This window comes from Dama dama, chromosome 30, assembly GCF_033118175.1.
Source record: "Dama dama isolate Ldn47 chromosome 30, ASM3311817v1, whole genome shotgun sequence".
Classification (NCBI taxonomy): Eukaryota; Metazoa; Chordata; class Mammalia; order Artiodactyla; family Cervidae; genus Dama; species Dama dama.
Window position 1 is genome coordinate 9,802,945 of NC_083710.1, and position 24,074 is coordinate 9,827,018.

Consider the following 24,074-nt stretch of genomic DNA (forward strand, 5'->3'; position numbering starts at 1 on the left):
TTTCCAGTAGTCGTGTATGGATGTGAGAGTCCATATAGAAGGCTGAGTGCCAAAGAATTGATGCTTTTTTGAAAGCCCCTTGGACTGCAAAGAGATCAAACCAGTCATTCCTAAAGGAAATCAGTCTTGAATATTCACTGAAAGGACTAATGCTGAAGCTGAAACTGCAATACTTTGTCACCTGATGCGAAAAGCCAATTCGTTAGATAAGACCCTGATGCCGGGAAAGACTGAAGGCAGGAGGAGGAGAAGGCAGGAGGAGGAGAAGACAGAAGACGAGATGCTTTAATGGCATCACTGATTCAATGGACATGAATTTGAGTAAGCTCCAGGAGACAGTGAAGGACAGGGAAGTCCGGCACACTGTAGTCAATGGGGTCGCAGAGTCCAACACATCTGAGCAGCTGAACAACAAATGATATGCATTATTGTATATAAAGACATGCATTGCTAAATATAAATTATGTGCTTGACTTGTCTTTTTTGAGTAAAAACTTTTGTCTGTGTAAGACTGAGTACCTTGATAAAGCAGCAAATCTTTATCAAGATTTAAATCTTCCCGATCCAGAGATCAAACCCAGATCTCCCACATTGCAGGTAGATGCTTTGTTGTCTGAGCCACCAGGGAAGTCCAAAGAAGCAAAACACTGCTTAAATCACATGCTCTGCTTATACAATAATAATTGTATTGAATTAAATGAGTGTATTGAGCTTAAAAACCTGAAACGAATGTAGGAAAACTTTAAAGAATTCAAAAATAGGTTTTTTTTTACCTTAAGTATATATTTAAATGCACTTATTCACTTTTTAAGGCCAAAATGAAGCATTTCTTCCCTCACTGAAAATTGAGGGATTAAGTTGTAACTTTCTGGGCCTATTGGACTAATTTTTACTTTTATTTATGTGCTTACATTTGGAGGTAAATGGTAATGGTAAATATGATATTAACTAGAACTCATATTCTATCAGTTTATAAAACACTTTATACTTATGTTAATTGTGCAATACCTGTCTGAAATAGATATGTCAGAAATTATTATTCTCATTTTTCAAAGAGGAAACTGAGGATCAGAGAGATCAAATAACTTTCCCAGTGTCACAGAGCTATCAGATGTATAACCAAAGGATTCATGACTTTTTGAATCTATTTTATTTTTCCTTTTTTTGTTGCTGCTGTTTTGTTGTTTAGTCGCTAAATCATGTCCAACTCTTTGAGACTCCATGGATTGTAGCCCTCCAGGCTCCTCTGTCCGTGGGATTTCCCAGCCAAGAATACTGGAGTGAGTTGCCATTTCCTTTTCCAGGGGATCTTCCTGATCCAGGGATCGAACTCACCTCTTCTGCATTGGCAGGTAGCAGGTTCTTTACCGCTGAGCCACTTAGGAAGCCCTTTATTTTTCCTTACTTTATGTTAATAATGTAAAACGGGGAATGCTAGATGAGGCAGCTGAGCTTTATGCTTCAGGCTGAAGGTTATGAAGCCAGTCTTCCTCGATGTGAATCCTGTTTCCACCATTTACTTGCTCTGTTACTGCACGCCATTTTCTCCCTCTGTCTGTGCCTGTGTGTTCTTTAAGTAGCTAATGATCTCTTAGATATAAAAACCTTGATGCAAGTCTTGACAAGTAATGTGTGAAATAAGTGTTTTTATTATTATTATTAGAATATAAAATAAAAGTAAGTGGTATCGATCTAATAAAATAAATCAACACTATTGGAAAAAAAAAAAACAAAAACAGTTCATGATATATCAGTGTTAAATCAGTTACTGAATGCAAATTACCTAACTCAGAAGCTGTAATAATAAAGTTCAGTATTTATCATCATCATCAGCATCATTATCATAATCATCCTATAAAGAAAAAGTACATGATGTGGCCTAACATAACATATCAAATCAATACAAAGGAAAAATTTAAACTCAAAAAGTGCTAGATAGATTTTTCTCTTTTCTCTTTTCGAATGCACAGAAACAAAAGCCCTAATTTTTTTTTTTTTTAATTGATATATAGTTGCTTTAGAGTATTATATTAGTTTCAGGTGTACTACATAGTAATATAATATTTTATATATTATATTTCATTTAAAGTTATAAAATAATGACTATCTTTCCTTGTGTTGTAAAATAGACACTTATTATCTTGTTTATTTTGTACATTGTAGTTTATGTCTCAGTCCCAAACTCCTATCTCACCCCTTCCCACTACCTACTCCCTGTTAGTAACCTCCAATTTTTCTCTATATCTATGAGTCTGTTATTTAGTCATTAAGTCGTGTCTGACTCTTTTGGACCCCATGAATTGCAACACACCAGGCTTCCCTGTCCTTCACTGTCTCCCAAAGTTTGTGCAAACTCAAACTTTGTCCATTGAGTCAGTGATGCCATCCAACCACCTCATTCTCTGTCACCACCTTCTCTTGCCCTCAATATTTCCCAGTATCAGAGTCTTTTCCAATGAGTCAACTCCTTGCATCAGGTGACCAAAGTATTGGAGCTTCAGTTTCAGCACCAGTCCTTCCAATGAGTATTCAGGACTGATTTCCTTTGGATTGACTGGTTGGACCTCCTTGCTGTCCAAGGGACTCTCAAGAGTCTTCTCCAACACTACAGTTCAAAAGTTTCAATTCTTCACTACTCAGCCTTCTTTATGGTCCAACTCTCATATCTGTACACGACTACTGGAGAAACCATAACTTTGACTACACAGACCTTTGTCAGTAAACTTATGTCTCTGCTTTTTAATACACTGTCTAGGTTTGTCATAGCTATTCTTTCAAGGAGCAAGTGTCTTTTAATTTAGTGGCTGAAGTCACTGTCTGCAGTGATTTTGGAGCCCTCCAAGATGAAATCTTACTCTGTTTCCAAATTTTCCCTATCTATTTTCCATGAAGTGATAAGACCAAATGCGATGATCTTTGTTTTATGAAAGCTGAGCTTTGATTCCAGCCTGTGATTCAACCTTGACGTCAGTTTGTGATTCATCCAGCCTGGCATTTTTGTATGATGTACTCCGTGTGTAAGTTAAATAAGCAGGGTGACAATATACAGCCTTGACATACTCCTTTACCAATTTGAACCAGTGTTGAAAATTGGGAAAGGAGTTAAAGATGAGTCTGTTACTGTTTTGTTATGTACACTCATTTGTTATGTTTTTAGATTCCATATATAAATGATAACATAAAATATTTGCCTTTTTCCATCTGCATTATTTCACTGAGCATAGTATTCTCTAGCCCATTCATGTTGTTGAAATTGGTAGAATTTCATTATTTTTATGGCTCAGTAATGTTCCACTGTGTATATGTGCCACATCTTTATTCATTACCCATTGGTGGACACTAGGGTTGCTTCCATATCTTGGTTGTTGTAAACAATGCTACTATGAACATTGGGGTGCGTGTATCTTCTTGGATTAGCTTTTTTTTTTTTTTTTTTCATTTTCTTCAGGTATATACCCAGCAGTGGAACTGTTGAATCATATAGTAGTTATATTTTCAGTATTTCGAGGAACCTCCATACTGCTTTCAATAGTGGCTGCTCCAGTTTATAGTCCCATCAACAAGGTACTTGTATTCCCTTTTCTCCACATCCTCCCATTATTTATTATTTGTAGACATTTTGATGATAGCCATTTTGACAGATGTAAGGAAATAGCTCATTGTGGTTTGGATTTGCATCTCTCTGCTGATCAGCAATATTCATGGGCATGTTGGCCATCTGCATATCATCTTTATGATAACATCTATTCAGATCTTGTGCCCATATTTTAATTGACTTCTTTGTTTCTATGATATTGAAATATATAAGCTGTTCATATATTTTGATTGTTAAGCTCTTGTCAGTCATATCATTTCAGAATATTTTCTCCTAGTCAGTAGGTTGTCTTTTCATTGTGTCACTGTTTTCTTTGCAGTGCAAAACCTAAGTTGAATTAGTTCCCAATTCCTTTCATAGTTGTTCATTTCATCTTTTGAATGATGTTTTCAAAATTAAGACTTAGAAATGTATTTGTTTTCTTGTACAATTGTCCCTTTTTATGCAATGGGAATAGGTTCCAGGACCTCCACAGATACCAGAATCAGTGGATTATCAAGTCCCTTATATAAAGTGGAGTAGTGTTTGCATATGACCTATTTACATCCTTCATTATTCCTTAAATCATTTCTAGATTAATTATAATACTTAGTACAATGTAAATGCTATGTAGATAGTTGTAAATACAATAAAAATGTCATGTAAATAGCTCCTGGCATGCAGTACATTCAAGTTTTGCCGTTTGAATTTTTTTTTTTTTTTTGGTAATGTTTTCCATTCTCAGTTGGTTGTATCCATGGATGTGAAACCAGGGATATGATTTCAGTTAGTTAAAGCTTGGACTCTTAACATTTGCCCCAATTCTATGTGAATTCTCCTCTGCTCAAGTTCCTCCATGAGTATGTTAGGTAGTTAGAATAGGAAAAAGGTGTTTAGAAATGGCAGTGGCTTAAAGACAAGGAAGGGAAAAGCCTGAGAAAATAGAACAAAGGAAGGTCCAAGGACTGGAGTGAGGATCTCAGGTAAAACAAACAGCATTCCTGGCTAGCCCAATTTACATAGGGCAGGACCAGGGGGAGGAGAAAAACATATAAAAAGAGGAGCCAAAATTGAGTGGGGGGACTCTCTTCTCTTCACATCTTTTGGCTCAGCATGCCCTCACACCTCGAGAATGTATTTTCCTTTACTTTCTAAATAAAACTGAGCTGTAACATGGAGCTGTAGCACTGATCCGTTCGAGGGCGGTAACACTGGCCCATCTGTCACTTCAATTTTTTGTTGTGATGAGACAGAACTGAGGAAATTATACACTCGTATTTAACCTGGCTGAAACAACCTCAGCATGGCCCCCGCAAGGAGGAGGCCAAGCACAGCAGGAGCCTTACTCAGCGAAAGCCCCCGTGGTGGAAGCTGAATGCAAAGAAAACCCAGCACAAGGGAAGTGACAAGAAGCCTAGAGTGCTGGAAACTGGGACAGCGAAAAATGAACTCAGCAGAAAGCTCATGCGGCTCAGTCTCAGATTCTAGAAGACCTCTGGTTAAGGTAGGAGGTCCTTGCTCCTATAGCTGGAAGGACACATGCCTAACAAAATCTTAATTCCTTTACAGTCTCTCTTTTCCTGTTTCCTTGAACCCCCCTGTGAACAGGTGAGCAGCCATGGATGCAGTTGTGGGACTCTGGCAGGGGCTACTCCTCAGTATGCCCCAAAGGCTCCATTCACTATCTGCTGGGCCCCAGTAGCTATTACCCAAGCTGGTGGGGGTTCTTCTGTCCTTAATCTTCTTTGTGCCAAGGATCAGGTCAATGAAAACTGTGAGCACAGGTCAGGTATTTAGATTTTCCAGCAGGTTATGAAGGGAGTTCCTTGGCACATTTTTCCCACTACTTTTTCCTCCTGTCCTTCAGCTGCCCTCTCCCAGGACTTGAGACTGGCCAAAACCCAAGGTGCCTGGCTTCAGGATCTAATGAAGCTCAGGCTCTGATGTCTCACTGCAAAAATTCAGTTAGAGACACAGCGATAGGTAAGAGGTGGATTTGTTCTGATATAGAGAGAAGCACACTTTGCAGGGTGTGGGCCATTGCAGAGGGCATGTACTTTGGCCAAGGAATGTGGTGTGGCTAGTTTTTTCCAGCTAGATGAATTCATATACTAATGAGTGGGAGGATCATCTGAACCATTGGGGAACCACTGACTCCTCATTATTTTGACAGTGCCTTGGAACTGTCCTGCCACCTGGGTGTGTCATTTAGCTTGCAGTTTGGGGATCAAGCTTTAGTTGAATTTGACTTGTCATCTTGGACCTATTTGATTTTAATTGGTTAATGTTATGTCCTTGTGCTATGTCATTCTTTCAAAAGTTGTGCTCTGCCCTCTTCTCTCCTGTTTCATGCCCTTTTCCTGAGCTCCGTCTGGGCCTACAGTGTTGCCTCTACAGTCTTCTGGAGGGACAACCAGAAAATAGCTGGTCCTTGGGAGGGAAATACTGTATAATATCCACTCCCTCTAGATATTCAGGCCTTCATCTTCCATGTTTCACAACATGTGTAAAATCAGCATCTCTCAGTGAACCTGCTAGGGCAGGAGACAGGCACACAGTGCCTGCTACAAGTCCATCTGTTGGCATCTGTTCAAAGGCAACTGGGCTTCCAGGGACAATGTTTGCCACTTTGGGAGTTAGACCTACAGGCCATTTGGGCCCAAAGCCTTACCAACCTTCTCCTAAAGTTATAAACATACCCCAGGATCAAATCTCAACTCCACTTTTATGGAATATTTGGTCTGTTGCCTCTTATCAGTTTGTTCTTAAGCCACTTACTAACTCCTGCAACTAGGACCCTGCCCCTTGTAGGCAACACTGCTCCACCCAGCCTCTTATTAAAATACTCTTAATACCCCTAACAGGACCAAATAACCCACTCCTTTGTCACTACTTCTGTTATTACCTAAAGTGGGTCTCTGACAATGAAATCTTTACCTTTGGAAACACCCTAAGCTGCTCTTATGGAGGACTAGGGGAGGAAATCAGTGACCTACCTTCCCTTAGAGCAGTAAGAGGATAAGGCTTATGGCTCTTTCACCAGGTTCCCAGTCTCAGGGCACAGGCTTGGATTGCTTTACATCATTATATCTATTCCCGTCTGCAGAGAACAAACTGGCAATGAGTTAAAATTACAACCCTTTAATCCTACCCAGCACTGGTCACACTGGAGACCTTGGGGACGCGCAACTCCAGTCCAGGGGTCCCAGGAGGTCGACCTGCCTCAACTTGCCTAGGGATCTGTCCCTCAAATGTTGTCATGCCTCAACCTGCTCGGGGATCTGCCAGTCCAGAGGTCACAGGAGGTCGACATGCCTTGACCTGCCCAGGGACCCAATTCTCGGGAGGCCAACATGCCTCCACCTGCCCGGGGATTTGAGCTCCAGGAGGCTGTCGTGCCTCAGCTTGCCTGGGGAACTGCACCCTGACCCAGGGATGCGTGGGTCTCAGGTTGCAATAGTGCTGGGTAGGATAAGTTTCAAAAGGCTTACCCCTAAGGAAGTCCACCCATGGAAATTGAAGGTTTATTAATATTATTATTTTTTTCCTTCCTGTCATCACTGTCTTTCAGATAGGAAATAACTAATCCACTTCCCAACAGACACCCTTTAGATGCATCCTTGATAACTGGAAGCTGTTTGATCCTCTAACTCTAAGGAGAAGTTGCTTAAAATTCTTCCATGCCATGCTATCCTCTGGGGGACAAGGAACACTGGCCTGAGGATATGAGTTTAAATTACAATACCATCCTGCAACTAGACTTATTCTGCAAAAGACAAGGTAAATGGACAGAGATCCCTTATGTCCAAATTTTCTTCTAAGAGATATGAAGGAACTCTGTCTTAAGTATGGGATCATTGTATGCCCTAAAAGTGAGCCTAGTAAGCAAATGGTGTCAACCAAGAGAAGGAACCCCCCTGTGAAGGCTCACCTTCCACACCTCCTGAGTTGCCTGGTGCTCCTTCCTTGTATCCAAACATGCCCCCATATCTGGGAGCACCCCCTCCACAAAAGACAAGTTGAGTATGTCCCTTAGTTGAAACTGGAGAAGAATCAGGCCCAACCCGGGTCCATAAACTCTTCTCCTTCTTATAACCAAGGCAGATCAAACAAGACCTGGGAAGCTACACAGATGACCCAGCAAATATATCGATATATTCCAACACATTACCTTGGCCTTTGACTTGACATGGAAGGATATCATGGTCATATTTAGTCAAATTAGGTTTTTAAAGCAAGCCTGAAGGTATGCTGTGAAGCTTCACATGTCAAACAATAAATACCCAGTAAGGGAAACTGCAGTCCCCTCTTCAGATCCTAATTGGAATTATAATGACCCTGAGCACATCTGGGAAAGGGATCATTTTCTAATCTGTGTGAAGGTAGGACTGAAAGCAGCCCAGCAGAAAGTAATCAGCTATGCCCAGGTCTCAGCAATAACTCAGGAGCCCAATGAGAACCCCATTGCCTTTCTGGAAAGGCTAAACGAGGCCTTCCAAAAGTTACCAATCTGGACTAAGACTCTTACGAGGGACAGGTGATTTTAAAGGACAAATTCCTGCCCCAGTGTGCATCAGACATCAGGATAGTTACAACAGCTACAGCAGCAGGACCCTGCAGCCTCTTTGGATGAGATGGTCCAGTCAGCCACCAATACCTTTTATAACAGAGAACAGGAGAGGGAAGCCAAGGCATAGGAAAGGGATAAAAGGAAGAGATAAGGCATGCCCAGATGCTGGCCACCCTCCAGGGAAGCCCTATGGCAAACTCTGAGTCCTTGAAGGACAAGGCACGAGACAGATGCCTAATCTGTAGACAGGCAGGGCATTGAGCCAAAGAGTGTCCAAACCATGACAAGTCTTCTAAACCAGCTTGCTACAAAAGCACTGGGCATTACTTATTATCTCTATTGTGCCTGGAGGCCTCAGTCTTCAGGAAATGTAAAAAGAGCCAACCAATTCTTAAAATCAGCGATAAAAAAGATAACTCAGGAGACCTCCCTGGGATGGAAGGAGGGTTTACCAATAGCTCTCCTCTGCACCCACATTGCCCCTAAGGAACAGGTTGGTCTTAGTGCTTATGAGATGCTATATGGGAGACCTTTTGTTTATGTCAATGACCTCTTCCTAGATCCAGAGGCTCAGACCCTGAGGTCTTATACCATGGTCACTGGGCAATTCCAACAGGATATACACTTGTTGTGTGTCAACCAGGACCCGAAAGATTCTAAAGTGTCTCCACTATGTACTCCAGGGACTCAAGTCCTAATTAAAGTCTGGAAAGGTGGGTCCCCCAACAGCTCAACTCTAGCCCACATAGAAGGGCCCCTACCCTGTAATACTTTCTACCTCCATAGCAGTTAAGGTACCAGGACATGACTGCTGGATTCACTACTCATGAGTAAAGTCATGGAAGAAAACAGAAGAGGACATTCAATACACCTGTGAGCCCCTGGGAGATCTCAGATACCTATTCAGAACTACAAATGAGTGCCATTCTAATGATCACCCCCAACATCTAGTTTCTGGGGATAAGATTTCTCAGGACAGCTCTCAAGAGCCAACATAGCTTGGTAGGGGTTGTACTCTAAAACAGACAGGAGATAGATTTCCTGATTCCTGAACAAGGAGGGACTTGAATCATCTTGAAGGAGACGTGTTGTTTCTGGGTAAATACCTCCAGCTAAATTAAAGAAAGTTTCACAGTCCTCAAGAAAAACATTCAGACCCTACAGGATCTCAAAGAGCAAGCTGGAGAGTTCTCGGGGAGGCTACAGTCTCTCTTTGGGGAATATTTCTGGTGATGGGAATTTGGAATTGGCTAATGCCTCTACTAGTCCTTGTTATCACCATATTGATGCTGCTTATGATTGCTCCATGTTTTATTGATTGTCTAATCCATTTTGTCTCTGCCCAGGTCAACAAGCTACAACATACAGTGCCAGTTCAACAAGGATGTATAAAACTACAGCGGACCACGAAGCTGTAACACCAGTTTATTCAAGGGCTATAACACTGGTCCATCTGAGGGCTGTAACACTGGTCCACCGCTTCACATTTTTTTGTGTGATGAGATAGAACCGAGGAAATTACACACTCCCCTGACAAATATGCATATACCTTTAGCTTAAAACTTCCCTAATTTTGCTGCTCAGGGAGACACTGCTTTGGGAAGAATCCCAGGTGTTCTTATTTGCTTCAAGTATCCTACTCTTTGCCTTGATTGTGACTTTAACTTCCATCAAGAGGTGAACCATTTTTTTAGATAACTCTACCTGTGTTTGTATCTCAGCCCAAGCAAATGTTAGATGTTTGACCTTAACGATAACATGGAGATAATAGAAATGTCTGCTTTAGGGTGGTATGATGAGATTGAATGTCAATGGCAAATGAAATAACACATCACTTCAGTGCTGGTGTCATTGATATCACATTTGGAAGAATCCTAATATTAAAAAAAAGAAACATCCTGGTAGTTAAGATATATTAATTAACAAGGACTCATTGGAGTCCAAAGTAAGCAATAGAAAAATTGACAAATTATTATTAGTGCCATCTCCACTCTTCACAAAATGCTCACTTTAAGTAAAACGTGAAAAGAAAATTCATCTTACCAAGAAGGCCTTCACTTTCTGCTTAACTCAACTACAGACAAGCTTTGGCCTGACTCCAGGCCTCTGACTTTTCATAAGGTATTTACTTAGCAAACTTGCAATTGCAGATTCTTTCTCTGCCTCTTTGAGATGTAAATCTTTGACAACAAAGAAATGTATTTCTGGAATACCTGAGAGTCATCTCTTTGAAATGTAATTATCCCCCAACTTTTTGGCTAGCTTCTATGGTGATAATTAGCAAATACAGATAACCTCAGTGACCAAACCTCCCCACTAATGTTCTCTAGTCCTTTTGTACCAGCTCATCCCAGTATTTAAAAACTCTCTTGCATTTTTTTTTTTTCCAGTGAAGTTGAGTTCAGTCTTTCTCCCTTATTTCAATGGTCTTTTATAACATCTCATTGACTGTTCAACTGGTAGAATATTTTTGTTATCACAGGAACTGTCTCCAGAGTTAGAGAATTTATTACATTATTATCTATAAAGAATTATAGTAGTTTGTTAAGTTTTCAGAGAAGAAAGTCATAAAAATTCAATAAGAATTTATATTTATATTTTCATTTTCCATAGATAGTTATCAATTTTGACACCATGTTAAATACTTGACAGGATTAATTTTTGAATCATTTTATAATATGTCTTTTAACTTGCTTTATTGTTTCAATTATCCTTATGAAGTTAATTTCATTTTTTACTGATGTGTCAGATCCACAAATTTTAGCAAACTGCTTCACTCATATGTGTCATGCATATAATTGACTTGATGCTATAGTTTAAGACCTGTTATGATAATTAATCAAAAGAGCTTAATTCTACTTTAAGTTGAAGACTCAAGGAATCATTTCTATTTCTTTAGTCATTAGCTTGATCTTAGAGTTAAAAATAATTTATAAGATAACAAATTATCATAAGTACAACAGCTTGCTGTTAAAGTTTCAGTTACAATTTATTAATATATAGTGTTAATCAATATAATAAAAATATTTATATATTCTACTTTTATACATATTTCATGTGATAAGTATACAAAATAAGATTTTTCTTTATTTAAAGTATAGATGTCATAAATTATTAGAGAAACGTAAATCAAAACTACAATGAAATATCACTTCACACCTGACAGAATGGCCATACTTTGAAAAACCTACAAATAACAAATACTGGAGAGGGTGTGGAGAAAAGGGAACCCACCTATATTGTTAGTGGGAATGTAAATTGGTACAGCCAGTATGGAGAACAGTGTGGAGGTCCCTCAAAAAACTAAAAATAGAGTTGCCATATGATCCAACAACCCCACTCCTGGGCATATATCCAGACGAAACTATAATTAAAAAAGTTACATGCATCCCCTATGTTTAGAGCAGCACTATTTGCAATAGCCAACACACAAAGACAACATAAGTGTCCAGTGACAGATGAACAGATAAAGATGTGGGACAGTAAGTCTCCTACATATGAATGAGTTCCCTTGCTAGAACGTGTTCATAAGTCCAAATTTTTCCTATGGCCAACAAAGTTAGCCTAGGTACCCAACTAACACAATCAGCTATTTGTGCTATGCTCAATCGCTCAAGCATGCCCAACTATTTGCAGCCCCATGGACTGTAGCCTGCCAGGCTCCTCTGTCCATGGGATTTTCCAGGCAAGAATACTGCAGTGGGTTGACGTTCCCTACCCCAGGGGATCTTCCCCACCCAAGGATCAAACACATGTTTCTTGAATCTCCTGCATTAGCAAGTGGATTCTTTACCACTAGTGCCACCTGGGAAGCCCAGATTGGCTCTGTAATACTGCAGAATAATAGGTTTATAATATTTTTCACATAAATAATACATAAGAAAGCAAACAAAAAATAAAGCAAGCATTTTAAATCTCACAGTAGTACCTTGAAAAGTATGATAATACAGTAGAACAGTTGGCATACAGGGGCTGGCAAGAAGAGTTATGGACTGGAGGAGGGAAAGGAAGTGGAAGATGGTAGAGCTGAAGGATCGTTAGCAAAAGGAGATGGAGGGCAAGCTGCGATTTCACTCACGCCTTATGTTGATGGCACAGGTTCTGATTCCTTGCTGGATTCAGTTCTATCTACCCTCTAGAAAAAAATGATCCAGTGATGTCTGGGTAGTAACTTTATATATATTTTAATGCTATTTTTTTTTGCTATATTTTTTTAATGCTATATTTTAATGCTAGCATAATATATATATATATATATATATATATATATATATTATTTTTTTTTCTCATCATAGACGGCACTGTAGTACTGGATTGCATTATGAATGACTGCTGCAACCTCTGTGTACAATTCTATATTAGGTTCCTGTGCTTCAAAAACTAATAGTACCATCTCAAATAACTAACAGTGTCTCCTCCTTCTCCTCCATTTTCTGTGATATGAATCTCTTAGGTTCTTCAGTTTACTTCTTCCTCTTGCCTCTCTTTGTCCTTTCTCTGGCCCCCCAATTCCATCAGGTCTTCATAAGCTCCTAGTGTTGTACAACAAGGAGTTCAATGAAGTTGACCTCTGGCACATCCTACTCCAGCTAGTCATGAAGGTTACCAAGTTGCTGAAGACCTCTTTGGACCGTCTCAAAGCCACAAAAGTCATGACCAAATGGTGGGCAAATGTTCTTCCAAACCCCACTCATGGTGAGAGCTACAACCTCATACCAAGCAAAGTCAATGTCATTATGGCCTTGTAGATACTATAGTTCTTCAAAAATTGTCACAGGGTTGTTCTTGATTCATCACTCTCCTTTACCATCTGATGAAAAGTGTGATGTAAATAATATTTCTTGAGAGTCGCTGTAACTCCCTGGTCCATAGGTTAGATGAACAATGTGGTATTCAGTGGCAGATGTATTACTTTAACTGGAGATGAAAGTCATCCAGGAATAGGGGGTGATCCAAAGCATTCTGGAGCAGCAAAAGAATGTTGAATGGGATTTCTTTCTCCAAGCAATATTTCTCTACATCCAGGATAAAGTGGTGAAAAAATCAGTCCTGGAAAATAGCTTGTATAACTCAGGTTTTGGAGTTGCTTTTCCACATAAGAAGAAGAGAGCCCTTAGCTATGTTTTTAAGGGTTCTTGGGTTTTTGGAATGATAAACTAAGAGAGGCTTCTGCTTCATATTGCTGGAAGTATTGCCATCAAGCAACACAGTTAGTCTATCCTTTGCTACTTTTTAACCTGGCATCAACTTTTCCTTCCTACTGATGTAACTTCCGTCTGATATCCTCTTCTAGGACAGTCTTGTCTTATCCACATTAAAAACCTCCCTGGGTAAAGATGCACCTTCATCAATAATTCCTCAAAGTGTTTCAGTAAATTCCGAGGCAGTTACCATATCTTAAATTGCTGCCTCACTACCTATCAATACTGTAATATTGCGAAGATTGGCTCTAGTCTTGAACCAATGAAACCACTCATGGCTAGCATTAAAAGATACACCTTCTGATTCTTTCCTGTATTTCTTCTTCAAGTCTTCATATAGGTTTTTAGTTTTCTCTTGAATTAGCATTAAACGAAATGTGACTCAGTGCTGATCCTGCATCCACACATTGAGAAGTTTCTCCATCTCCTCCATCACTTTTCCATGTTTCTTCAATATTATCGTCAACATCACTGGCACAATGATTTTGTCCTTGTTCTTTGGAATCCTTCCAATGGTTGAATGATTCATGTTATAAGAACAAGTGACATCTACTGTCTTTTCACTTTGTTCCACTCATTTTCACCTTTGTTTCCATTGTTATCCCTTGGCACTTCTTGGCAGTATTAGCCACATCACTGTTGCTTTTATATTTGCTTCCAGACATCCTAAACTTGAAAAAAAAAAAAAAAAAGATGCTGTACTACTGCACTCTATACCAGCATCCCCAAAGCCCACAGCTGGTTAAGAACCAGGGTGCAGAGCAAGAGTTAGATGGTCCAGTGAAGTTTCCCACATGAACCATCCCCTCACCATCCTGTGGAAAAATTGTCTTCCATGAAACTGGTCCCTGGTGCTAAAAAGGTTGGGGATTGCTGCTCCATACAACACCATACACAAAAGCTTGGTCACTTCTAGAGGATACATGCACATTACAATGTACACCAGACACATGAACTAATTTACGGGATTGGACATGCAAATCCATATTTGCATCTTTGAGTCTGCAACTTGAAGATTTGTCTGTAGTGAAATTTTTTTGTGTATATATATGTATACACACACATACACACACATATATGTATATATAATAAAGTATTACTCCATCAAAAAAGAGTAAAGTAATGCCATTTGTAGCAACATGAATAGACCTAGATATTATCATACTAAATGAAGAAAGTCAGAAAGGCAAATGTTATATCATGCTACTTGTATGTGGAATCTAAACTATGACACATATGAACATATCTATGAAACAGGAATAGACTCACAGATTCAGAGAACAGATTTGTGATTGTCAAGGGTGAGGAGGGTTGGGGAGGAACAAACTGGGAGTTTAGGATTAGCAGATGCAAAATATTATATATAGGATAGATAAACAACATGGTCTGACTGTACATCACAGGGAATTATATTAATTGTGATTAAACCATAATTTTATAATTCTATGATAAATGCCATTTGTAATTTGATAGATACTGCACTGATTCTCTAGATTGCTTTGGGTAGTATAGTCATTTTCACAGTATTGATTCTTCCCATCCAACAACATGGCATATATCTCTAACTGTGTCACCTTTGATTTCTTTCATCAGTATCTTTTAGTTTTCTGGGTACAGGTCTTTTGCCTTGTTAGGTAGGTTTATTCCTAGGAATTTTATTCTTTCGAAGAAACAGTAATGGGATTGTTTCCTTGATTTCTCTTTCTGACATTTTGTTGTTAGTATATAGAGATATAAGATAATTGTGTGCATTAATTTTGTATCCTGAAACTTTACCAAAATCACTGATTTTTTTTTTTTTTTTTGCCACACCACATGTCTTGTGGTTCTTAGTTCCCTTGCCAGGGATTGAACCCAGGATTAAGCCTGGGCCCAACAGTGAAAGCATCAAGTTCTAACTGCTGGACCACCAGGGAATTCCCCAGGCCAGAGTACTGGAGTAGGTAGCCATTCTCTTCTCCAGGGAATCTTCCCAATCAAGGGATCAAACCCAGAATAGGAGAACTATAATTAAATCTATAGTTCTATGACTATAATTAAATCTATATAACTATAATTAAATCTATAAGGGGACAACAGAAGATGAGATGGTTGGATGGCATGACTGACTCAATGGACATGAGTTTGAGTAAACTCCGGGAGTTGGTGATGGACAGGGAGGCCTGGTGTGCTGTAGTCCATGGGGTCGCAAAGAGGTGGACAAGACTGAGTGACTGAACCGAACTGAATTAAATCTAACACTCTGATCACAAAATAAATAAATGTAATGAAAAGCAACATATAAATATGAATTAGTAATCAGTGATTTCAATATGCAATAAAAGACAAAATACTTAAGAATATGAGAAGTATTTAAAAATATGGGAACTTTTTAAAAAAATCACTTAGATTTTTAAATATTTCTAAAGGTAAGCACAAAATATATCATAGTTATTTGACCCCAAATTTCATTTTCTTACTTTTCTATTGACTTTATAAGAATAAAGTTTCTTATTTTAATTTGAACTTCAAAAGAAAATAGTCCAAAATATTCTTATTAACTGATTTTTAATAGATCATACATAAGTTTACTTGACTTTATTTTTTAGTTGATGTATTTAACAAAAGAGGAGGCTTCCAATTATAGTGGCAAAAGGAGAAAAACAGTCAATATAAAAATATAATTTAGGAATCATTTTCAAATTTTAAACAAACCATGCTCATAAAATTTGCAGGTGTCATTTTAGAGAGACAATAGACTATGTACCCAATTACATTCCTTTTTCAGACAACAGTTTGCAATCAGGAGAATGTGTGATGAGGTTTAATCAAAGATTAGAACTTTTTAATTAAATAGGGCCTTTTGTGACTAGCCATTTGACATTAATTACTGTTTTAGTTGAATTCCTTTTGATTTGTAAAAGGCCCTGAGCACTGCAAAAATTATATCGTATCACAGAAATTGTTGATAATTAAAACAAAAGCTTGTCTTCATCAGCCCATCACATACCTTAAAAAAGAACATCATTTTAAATGTTAAATGGCTGCCTTAGATAAACAGACTAAAGGGTTTTAAAGGAAAAATAACAGATGGCATGTCAAGCCAGTTGCTTTGGATGGACAGTTTGAAAGTTGTTAATTGTAATGATTTATAAGCTGTTTTAAAATGTTCAGTTACATTTTTAGGGACTAACTAATGGTAGGACGTATATGTGCAGTTCTAAAGGTTCAAGACCCTTCTGGGAATCATAAACCTGGCTCAAAAAGTATGAGTGCAATGATAAAGGTCATCAGTCAAAATTAATGCTAAAACAGAGTGGTCAAATAATATTTATTTGTGGATTCATGGAGAATAACATGAAAGTTGAAATTATTTTTGTAAGATGATAACTCTAATTGCAACTAGGATACTCAGAATGGGAACTACTATTCATCTCTCTGTGATTCAGAGTATAACATATGCAAGGGATAATTAAAATGAAAATAAAGGTTGCAAATATCAATCAATGAACTATTTGTTTCAAAAGAATCTATGAAGAAAGAACTTATACATGTATAAGTAATTTAAGAAAATAACAATGTGGTATGTTTATGTATGACTACAGTGATTTAAAAAGCCCCTGGTGGCTCAGAGAGGTAAAGCGTCTGCCTGCAGTGTAGGAGACCTGGGTTCTGTCCCTGGGTTGGGAAGATCCCCTGGAGAAGGAAATGGCAACCCACTCCAGTACTCTTGCCTGGAAAATTCCATGGACTGAGGAGCCTGGTAGGCTAGAGTCCATGGGGTCACAAAGAGTCGGACACGACTGAGCAACTTTACATACTTACTTACTTACTTACAGTGACTTAACTTGTTCAGACATAGAAACTAAATTGTTTTTCCAGTTTGGATAAGAGAATCACATATATCCCTGGGCTGACTGCCTTGTAATGGAGGGCATTCGATTTTTGTACAATTTGCCTTAGGTCAGGATTATGATCTGTGGATAGAGTAAAACTAACTGGCCTGAACACAGATGTCACCCATGCTCTCAACTTCATTAGCAGCATGTGCTAATCAACTGAGTTAAATAGACACAGTGATAACAAAAAAAAAGAACTTTAAAAATAATGGTTGTTATGAACAAAGGAGAGTCCCTTGGACAGCAAGGAGATCAAACCAGGAAATCGCCCTGAATATTCATTGGAAGGACCGATGCTAAAGCTGAAGCTCCAATACTTTGTCCACCTGATGTGAAGAGCTGACTCATTTGAAAAGACCCTGATGCTGGGAAAGGTTGAAGGCAGGAGGAGAAGGAGAGAACAGAGGATGAGATGGTTGGATGGCATTACTGACTCAATGGACATGAGTTTGAGCAAACTCTGGGAGATAGTGAAGGACAGGGAAGCCTGGCGTGCTGTGGTCCATGGAGTCACAAAGAATTGGACAGGATTTAGCAACTGAACAAAGAATAATGACCAAAGGATATGCACTACTGAGCACCGAACATATAATGATTAATTTTCCCTTTATTAGATAATGTGTAAAAGCTAATCCTCTAAAATATATATAATTGTACTTAAGTACCTTTAAGATAATAATCTCTCACAATAGCAAAAATTACTTAAATAATATCAGTAACTGAGGCCACTTCAATTTCTATTAAAATAAAAATTATAAGTTCATAGGAGGAGCTAATCTATGTTGCCTGATGTATATTTATTTAGACTTTTTATTAGCTAAAACATCATATTTTATGCTATTTTCATGTCCAATGGAAAGTTAATATGAAAACTTCCAGGAGAAATAATTAATTACTCATAATGGTAAGTAGCTTGAGAGTGGTAAGAAGATTTTGTTGACCCCACTTCTCTGTTCCCCAGCACTGGGATCAAATAATCTGGCACCACAGCAAAAGGCAGCAGCTACAGTGCCAAATTTTCTAAGATAAACATAAAAATGGACTGTGCCATGGTTATATACTCCAAATATCACTAAAACTGAAAATATACCATGGGGTTTCCTAGCAAGCTGCAGAATTAAAGAAGTGCAAGATTAAGAGAACATGGGTGAAGCTTTACATTTGTTGATAATAATTATTTATTTATTTCTGAGCTTTCATGTGTGTCTGCCAAGTTGCTTCAGTCAAGTCCGACTCTTTGCAACCGTATGGATTGTAGCCCATCTGGCTCCTCTGTCCATAGAGATTCTCCAGGCAGGAACACTGGAGTGGGTTGCCATGTCCACCTCCAGGGGATGTGGGGATCCAACCTGAATCTCTTATGTCTCCTGCATTAGCAGGCAGGTTCTTTACCACTAGCACCACCTGGGAAGCCTAATTGCTGACTTTAGGCAGCTTATTATGTGTAATTTAATCATTCCAATAACATTTTGATAGATGATTATGCTCATTTTACAAATGAGAAATTCAGAGAGGCTAAAAAACTTTCCAATATGACACGGTTCGTAATGGACTAGTTAGTATTTAAATCATAGTCATATCTGGAAAACAAGTCTAAGGTTTAAAACTAAGATTAGGAAAAGATTAGGTTTAGATGCTCCATTTGGTATTTATATGTGGATTCCATTTCTCTTAAATGTTGAGGTATCACAGAAGATATGAAAGGCTAGATAGAAAAATACTGGGAAAGATGAAGAAATGTGGGGATAAAATAGGCATTGGGAATGTTTTTACATTGAAGGTGCACAAGTGAAACCGAGGATTCTTCTCCTGAGCATCTGTGCAGCCCAACCTTTGCTTCAGTACTTCCTAGTCAAACTTAGCCCTTGGGACCCAATTTGGTTTTTGGCCAACTATCAGAATCAAAGATGTTCTCTCAAATCTCTCTTTCTCTCACTCACATACACAAAGATACTTCACGAAAAACTAAGCCTCCAGTTTTTCTTTCACTCTTAAATAATCCTACAACTCAGTTTGGTTAACTGATGCGAAGGGGATTCTCTATCCTTGGGTCCTTACGTCAGCCCTGCTGTCTAGATTCCTCTTCCAGGTCTTACAAACTCCCCAAGCAAGTCTCCCATATATAAACAAAATCAAAGATTTTACATTAATACCCCTTAAGGTCACATCCCTTTTAATAGCTATTTTCAGAAAATGTGTGCTCTTTTGTACTAGAATCACAGTTCCCGGGCCTCCCCAAGAGCCCCTCGGCCACTACATTGAGAAACTAGGCAGCAAGATGAGCAAACTCAACAAAAACGCCCATTCAATATACTGAGTCTTGGACTTCTCTTGGTCTGTAGTGAAATGTTTAGTCTCGGGTGAGGACATTTTTATTTCTCTTCCAAGTAAAAGGAATAAAGCCAGAGCTACTCTCTGACAGGAACAATCTTTGGCATGGCATTAATCAGACGAAGGTTGGAACCTAAGAAAAAAATTTTGTCTTGGTGTCATACTTTACTGTTTTTCTTTTTTTTCCCCCTAAGCAACTAGCAGAATGATGATGACCTTAAACTTTCTCTTACTTTGTGTGTGGTCAGTGGCTCAGTCTTGTCTGATTTTTTGCAACCCTATGGGCTATAACCCACCAGGCAGCTAAAAAGATAAGAATAATTGAAGTTTAAAAAAAAAAAAAAAAACTGACTTCTTACTCCCGAGAGGACATTGATATTTTGAGTTTGTGAATGAAGTAAATTCTATTCCTTATACTCCTGAAAGACACGTTCAAGCCTAATCAAAATATGAGAGCACATCTGACACGATAGAGTTAAAATTGCAATACATGGGTTGCGCTGCATTTAAAAGGAAGATGGTAATTTTTTTTTCATTTAATGTTTTTTAAACTCAAATATATCTCATTAAGGACAATTAAATATAAAATCAATAATTATTATAAGAAATGTACTTGCAATTGAAAGAATTAAATAATTTTCCTCTTAAAAGACATACAAAATTAAAACTGTTTGGTATTCTTTGCATTGCTTCTTTTCCTGTAGAAAGGATATCAGTTAAAATGATGAATTTTAACCTTCTCCATTTTTCCCAGAGAACATTTAATTCATATTCTTCAGGCTTTTTGGAACTGGTTCCCCATACTTATGAAGAAATTATTGTTTTTATAATATTTACTAAGGCCCAGGTACTGAAACTTTCTCAAGGACACTTCATTTGCTTTTAACGTGTAAATCTCTTGAGAATCATTTTGGGAAAAAAGGCAGGCCAAAGTATTAATATATGCAGTTAATTGTATGGTTTAATGAATTCAAATAAAGTCACAATGTATCATATTAAATATAATGCATGTGGTGAATAGGAAATAAAAGGATCATGACATCTAAGAATAGTAGGACCAGAATTAGAATACTAGTAGAGCAAACATATCCTGTATGAAATATTATTTTACTCTGAGGGCCAGATTTTTTTCTTTTCGATCTGATTGTTCTTAAAACTACTCTAAAAGTCAGTAACCTTATTTTGTAGTGTTCTTTGACTTCAAGAATGTACAAGATTATGTTATACATTAATATGTGCCATTTTCAGAAATAACTAAATCACAATGTTTTGGATACTAATTATCTGAAAATGTGCACAGTAAGCTATAATTTAAGAACAACTTCTTGGATATCTTTATGATGACAGACATTGAAACACAGTGTTCAGAAGATGTTGACTCAGGTAATAGAAAAAACCACTACTTAAATGGTTGCCTCAGAATAGTTATCTAAAAAGGTGGATGTAAAACTGTGGTAGCTGGAGCTAGTCCACATGACTTTTTCTAGTTTCTTCCAACCTACAGAGGTTGTCATGGAGGAATAAGAAGAGAAACATCATCTTCTAAATCTTTGCTTCATGATCCTTCTGTTGTATTATTGGGTACTTTCTAATGTGTGTTTTTGCCGATACAGAACCTTGTTACACATATTAATTTTTACTTCAAAACTGCTTTCCACAAATGTACTATGATAATAGCACACTAGTTGGTGTTTCTTACTCTGTTCATAAATATGGTTTGGTGATGTGTGTTTTAAATGTTATAAATTACTATTCCCTATCCTTTCCAGTTTCCTTTGCCATTTTCTCCCCTTGGCATAGTGATATGAGTATGGGCTCTGGAGATACCGTTTCTGTCAAAATCTGGGTCTACTCTTCCTAGTATTATCCTGGAGAAGTTATTTACAGTCTCTATGGCTTGGATTTTTCATCTGCAAAACGTTAATACTAATATTAGTAATGTTGTAAATGCCAATCTTGTTACCCAATTTATAAAGAAGGAAGCCAAATCTCAGAGTTGATGTTATTTAGCTGAAATCAAAAGTAACTGGCATGAAATGATATGTTGGTGGTCAATAACCAGGAACTAGCAAAGTCAGGATTTGAATACAGAAGGAACAGTTTTTCCTTCTTTGGTATTAGTGAAATATATATATATTCATTTCACAAAGTAGTATAAATTCTACCCCGGAGGTCTTCTCCCTAACATAATATTAACATCAGCTTATCAAGGGATTAGTTTACAGTCCAGCAACATTTAATTTTGATTCAAATGTTTTTTGTCTCAGATCTTTCAAAGCAGGCGATTCAAATCAAGACCAGCTTGAAAATCCAGTGATCTTCAGGAACTGGGTAGGACTGAATGCCAATGGTTAGATATAGCAGCTAAATATTTCTTCCTTCACCCACCATGCTGTGGTACTTTGCCATTGTCCTTCTTGGATGTCACCACTTACAAGGGACAAGTACAGAGGCCAATTGAAACCTCTTTGATGTGATCAAAGTTTTGAATCCTCAGAAGTAATAGAGCCTCAAGATTTGAACATGTTAATGATCTCTGAATAACCCTAAGCTTAACTTTGTCACTGCTTTATCCTGAATAGGAATAACTGTACTGTTCTAAGTCTCCTCTCTTACTTAATCAGACAAGGTCCTCTTTCAGGGGTAGTGATGGAACAGTACAGGAAAGGATAGTACCCTTCAATCATGTCCCTTACTCACTCTATCCAGCAGATATTCATGAAAGTTTCTAGAAAGTACTTGGCAATTAATTGCTACTCCTCCATTTATATGTGTTATTGTTTATTGTTTTGAGAATTTGTGAGAAGAGTTGATAAATAGCTATACCACACTACTATTGACCTTGGAAACCTTACCAGAATATTGTACATTCATTTAGTTATTTCAGGGACTTGGAGGTTGTATTTAGGTTTGGCATCATAAAGGAGGCTTTTTCATACTCACACTTGTACACACACACACACACACACACACACACACACACAACCTAGATGATTGAAGTCATACAATTGAGGATGCCCCATTTTCCCAAGATTTTGCTTCTCAGGTGGAATTTTGCTTCTTTAGATGTAGTAGTGATAAAAAGAAATTATAGGTGAAATAAAGTAGTGATCAGATAGTACATACTGTGCTTACATGTCTTTCTGACCCCGAACTAGTTGCCACCCATTAAGCATGCCTTATGTTTTCCTACACATTTCCCTGTTAACTAGACTGCCTTAGTACCTCATCTCTACTTGTGTAAATTATATCAGTCCTTTACATTGATATTCCATAAGGTCATCCTTTAATATTCTTTAAGTTCCTCTTAAAACCCCACATCTTTGTGAATACTCTCTTGATTCCTTACAATAGAATATGATTCCTCACAATAGAATATGATTCCTCCTTTTAAAGCTGTTATGATGATTTGTATAAAACTTTTGTGATACATATGATACATATTTTATTTTCTTCTGCATTATTCTCTGCTTAATTAGTGTATCACTCTTCTCCATCTGAAATAATAAAGACCTAAAGAAGAATGATGGTTTTCCATTTCCTATGTACCCCACAGTGTCCTATACAGTGTTTTGCAAAGTGTATCCCTTGAATAAAAGTTGAAATGAATTAGTTTGCTCTTTTCTAATAGTGCCTGTAACCATGTTATATTCCTTCTGACAGAAAATTAACTGAACACCTGGAAATTCAAGAATATGATTCTTCAGTTATCTTAGTACACAATAAATACAAGAACTATGAATTTCTGCCTCTCCACTGACTTCTGCTAGTCCAGATCTGAACAACACTTAGTACAGTTAACAACTGAGCCTATAAATTAAGAAAGAAAAAAGGATGAAAGCCTTATCATTTATGAATCATTATAAATAAATGACATCAAATAAATATAGATATATTTAGTATCCATGCATATATTTATTTATATAAATATTTGATATATGTACATAACAAAATATCTAGGATACATAAACAAAAGAGACATACAGTTATCATTAAGGTCATTTTCTAAAATCATAGCTCACATAATCCCTATTTTGCAAATAGGATATCTTAGTGCATTACTTTATAGTCCTAAAATTATTGCTTAATTTTAAAGGACTCCATTTAAACGTCTTAAAATATGACATGGTAATCATTAGCATAATTTGTATGAATAACAAATAACAATGATGATACTGCAGTTCTTTTAATGAAATAATTTGTTATTTAAGCTATCTAAGCATTATGTGTGACAGTTACCCTATCAGTAGAGGAGTTAATTCAATGCACATGGAAGAACAGCTTAAATATTAAGCAATCAATCAATCATTTTCTCATCCAAGTTAATGAATAAGACTATTACTTCAGTTTCTTCTCTACTGCAAGGATGAACACAATTAAACTGGAATTTTATAGGAAATGAGGAGACAACATTTATACTCCATATCCATATACACTCCTCATAGGTGAGAATTACTTGTGAATAATATTAAGTAGATTAATGAAGATTCAAACCTAAAGAAATTATATTTTACCTCTAG